At 56.5% G+C, this 4524-nt stretch overlaps 1 non-coding gene across 1 annotated transcript; it reads right to left on the bottom strand.

Annotated features, from left to right (window-relative positions):
• Nucleotides 1-396: 396 nt before the first annotated feature.
• TRNAK-CUU (transfer RNA lysine (anticodon CUU)) lies at nt 397-469 on the bottom strand. The gene has a single exon. It is a non-coding gene; the product is annotated as a tRNA-Lys (tRNA).
• Nucleotides 470-4524: the final 4055 nt, after the last annotated feature.

The following is a 4524-nucleotide window of genomic DNA, read 5'->3' as shown; positions in this document are numbered from 1 at the left end:
GAGTTTTTTTCGAATAGTTGCGGCATATAACTTCAGGCATCCAGCTGAGCTGCCAGAACTTCTCCATCACCTGTCCAATCTGGATGCCTCAGTGAGTGTTGTAGGGTCTGCTCGCGGGCAAGTCAAATCTCGCGCCGCTCACCGCGGGTAGCCTCGGACCCCTTCTTCCCGAGTGGGGGGGCGGGGGGAGCGAGGCTGGGAGAAAGCCTTTATAAGGCGAGACCGGGAAGGCTCGCGCTCTCTCGCTCTTGGACCAGCCCTGCGAAAGGACCACCTGACCCAGCTGCCACGACGACGACCGGCCCCCCTGATGTGAGAATAAACCCTTTGTACAAAGTCCTGCCTCGAGTGACTGCCTGTGCGTCCCCGCGCAGAGGAATTGCCCACAAATAATGGCGCCCAACGTGGGGCTCGAACCCACGACCCTGAGATTAAGAGTCTCATGCTCTACCGACTGAGCTAGCCGGGCGCCTGACCACTGGAGAGAACCTCCCAGTGGTGCAGGACAACGCAAGAGGGCCAGTGACGACCAGGCGCAGGGCCCCCCTCAGCACCCAGCCGGCGCTTCGGCCGCCGAGCAGCCGCAACCCAAGCGGCCCAGGGTCCTGCGGCACGTGGCCACCTGGACCACGGTCGCCAACGGAGCGGCCATCTCTTACTGCGCGCGGTCCAGGTGGCGGGACCAGGCGCAGCCCCTTCGCGGCGGAAAAGCGCTTGGCGGCTGCAGCGCCTTCCCCCGCTGCGCCACTGCAGAGGGGCAGCCCGGAGGAGGCGGCCCTCCGCATCCTCCAGTCCAGCCGCCCAGACCTGCTGTCCCCGGCGGCCGAGGAGCTTTGGAGGGCGCTGCCGGCAGGGCCCCCAGCGGAGCCAGGCGCCTCGCTCCCCCAGGCGGCTCGTGAGGAGCCCGTCCAGCCAGCGGTGAGCGGCCCCCCGGCGAGCACCCCTCCCCCCTGCGACGACTCTATGGACCCGGACCCGGAGGTCATCGAACGCCTGCTGGCGGACCCCGGGACGGACGTTTGAGGGGGGGGGGGAGATGTAGGGTCTGCTCGCGGGCAAGTCAAATCTCGCGCCGCTCACCGCGGGTAGCCTCGGACCCCTTCTTCCCGAGTGGGGGGGCGGGGGGAGCGAGGCTGGGAGAAAGCCTTTATAAGGCGAGACCGGGAAGGCTCGCGCTCTCTCGCTCTTGGACCAGCCCTGCGAAAGGACCACCTGACCCAGCTGCCACGACGACGACCGGCCCCCCTGATGTGAGAATAAACCCTTTGTGCAAAGTCCTGCCTCGAGTGACTGCCTGTGCGTCCCCGCGCAGAGGAATTGCCCACAGTGTTTATAAGTACATTTATTTATTTGAAGTAGAAATTCCACACCACGGCCAACACACCGATCAAGCGGCCGACAGATCACACCTTTTGCAAGTGAGTGTTGTTTGGAACCGCGAAGGCATGCTGATATATATATATATATCATGCATGGCATACATACAGCGCGAAACAACACAAGGGACAAAAATGGATGCATCGACTCAAATGTATAACTGATTTTTACGAAAGCTGCACAATTATACAGCCGTGTACTGTGCGATGTCAGTGCACGTTAGAGAACCCCAGGTGGTCGAAATATCCGTAGCCCTCCACTACGGCGTCCCTCATAGCCTGAGTCGCTTTGGGACGTTAAACCCCCATAAACCAAACCGACCAAACAATTATACAGGAGGGACATGGGCGTGGACACCCTTTCATTGTCTACCGAGGAACGCAATCAACTTTCATTTTAGAGGAGGAGGAGGAGGATAAACTTTATTTTCGTCAACAGATGTATCTGACGGTGTGGGGTTATAGCCCCATCAAGTGGCCATGAGCCCGTGGCGTTCGGCGACTTCTAGGGCTCTTGTCACAACCCGGATCGCTGTGTCCGAGTCGGAGCTGTGCAATGCGGCCTCCCACTGGTCTGGATTCGAGAGCTGCAAGCCTCTAGGGGGGTAGTCCCGAGGGCAAGCCCAGAGTATGTGGGATAGAGTGGCATGAAGGCCACACATTTGACAGGAAGGGGAGTAGACCCCAGGGTATATGCGGGCATATATCGCGGGGTTGGGGAAGGTGTTCGTTTGGAGTTGCCTCCACGCAACTTCTTGGGGTTTGGTGAGAGAACTATGTGCGGGGGGATATAGAAGTCTACCTAAGCGGTAGTGCATGGTTATGTCATGAAATGTGACCATACGATCTCTCGCCGTCCGCAGGACGGGCGACACCACAACCCGGTCGACGAATCCTCGGGCATAATTGTGGGCCGCCTCGTTGCCTGGATGCGACGAGTGCGCAGGGACCCAGATCAATTGGATCGGGCGGAGTTGAAGTTTGGTGGAGTGGAGGAGAGAGAGGGTGACAGGGGAGACCCGGCCTTTGGCGAAACTACGAATCGCCGATTTAGAGTCGCTGAAGATGGTTTCTGCAGAGGTGGAGACCATCGCCAAGGCTATGGCCGCCTCCTCGGCCTCTTCAGGCGATCTGACGGGAATGGAGCACGCAACTAGCGGCCGTCCACAGTATTTACAACCGCGAGCGAAAAAGCTTCGCGGTCGGGGTATTCAGCGGCGTCGACATAGACTGCTGTCTGATCTGTTAAATATTTTTTGTGCAGAGACTTAGCCCTGTGCTTGCGGCGAGCGACATGATACTCTGGGTGCATATTTTTAGGAAGAGGGGTAACGATAAGGTTACTGTGGATATGGTGTGGAAGCTGGACCCTGTCGGGTGCGGTTGTTTCGAAGCGTACTCCAAGCTTGTCGAGTATGTGACGTCCCGTGGAGGTGTGAGTGAGACGCTCGTACTGAGAAGTGAGATGAGCTTCCGAGAGCTCCGTCACAGTGTTTTAGACCCCTAATGCCAGTAGTTTATACGTGGGGGTCCGGTGGGGGAGATGAAGAGCCGCCTTGTAAGCCTGTCGAATAAGGCAGTCAACGCGGTCCTGTTCCTGGCAGCTAAGGTAGAGGTAAGGGAGGGTATATGTGAGGCGACTGATAACAAACGCCTGAACAAGACGTCGGAGGTCAGCCTCTCGCATGCCTCTATGTTTATTAGCAATGCGACGAATTAGACGAATGGTCTGCGATACAGAAACTGTAAGTTTAGCTAGAGTGTCGGTGTTTTTCCGATTGCTCTGGATGAGGAGCCCCAATACCCTAATGGTGGATACTTCGCGTATGGGCTGACCGCTAGCAGTAATGCAGATGGGAGGATGGCCGTGGAGGCCGGGTTGACCTCGGATGAGCAGCAGCTCGGATTTCTGAGGGGAGCACGAGAGGTCGGCTGCGGCTACATGGCGCTCAATGACATCGACCGCTTGTTGAAGTGCGGATTCGACCTCAGCATCGTTGCCTGTTGAAACCCAGAGGGTAATGTCGTCTGCGCATAAGGTATGGGATAGCCGGGGGATAGCGTCTAATTTAGAAGGTAGCGTGAGCAAGGCGACATTGAAAAGAAATGGGGAGAGAACGGATCCCTGGGGGGTGCCATTGCTACCGAGGTTTATAGGGTCTGAGAGGAGAGAGCCAAAGCTAAGTTCAGCTGTACGACCAGAGAGGAAAGTACGTATATACTCGTAGGTACGGTGACCAGGATTTAACAGGGAGAGGTTAGTGAGAATAGCTCGGTGCGAGACGCTGTCAAATGCTTTAGTTAAATCAAGCCCTAGAATAGCCTTTGTGCCCGCTCTGGTAGAGGGGCACAGTATCTCTCGTGAGAGCTGGATCATAATGTCTTGCGTAGAGAGATTTGAGCGGAAGCCAAACATGGTGCGAGGTAGGAGATGGTTATCTTCAACGTAATTATTGAGACGGTTGAGAATGACGTGCTCCATCAGTTTCCCAGCACAGGAAGTGAGGGAGATGGGGCGGAGGTTTTCGAGAGCTAGTTGTTTGCCTGGCTTCGGTATGAAAGTCACGCGTGCATGTTTCCATGCTGCGGGGATTTTACCCTCTCTCCAGCAATCATTCATAAAGGCAGTGAGGGCCTCAATGGACGGGTCATCTAAATTACGGAGAGTTTTGTTGGAAATGCCGTCCGGTCCCGGGGCAGAGTTAGGACGGAGCTGAGTGAGAGCGAATCTTACCTCAGCTTCCGAAATCTCTGATCGAGGGCAGGGTTGGCACCGCCCATGTAGGGGGGGAGAGGGTCCGGGAAGTAGTATTGAGATAGCGTACACGAAGTTCATCGAGAAGATCCTGGTCTGAGCCGGGGTGTTGATGGACTATGCGGGAAATGGTGTCTCGTTTGGATGTTTTGCAACCGTCTGAGTCTAAAAGGTAACGGAGAAGGTGCCAGGTGCGAGTTAGCCCGAGCTGTCCACGCATGTTGTCACAAACTTGACCCCATTGCTGGGTAGTCAGTGCGATAGTGTGCGCCTCAATCTGTTTGTCTATCTGAGCTACTCTACGCCGAAGCGTTCTATTGTGGCGCTGTTTTTTCCAACGGTTTTGAAGGCTTTCGCGGGCCTGCCATAGGTGGAGGAGACGGCTGTCTGTAT

Source organism: Amblyomma mixtum, chromosome 4, assembly GCF_055824585.1.
Source record: "Amblyomma mixtum isolate Tamu chromosome 4, ASM5582458v1, whole genome shotgun sequence".
Lineage (NCBI taxonomy): Eukaryota > Metazoa > Arthropoda > Arachnida > Ixodida > Ixodidae > Amblyomma > Amblyomma mixtum.
Note: the sequence above shows the minus strand (reverse complement) of the source record. Positions and strands in the feature narration are given on the sequence as shown.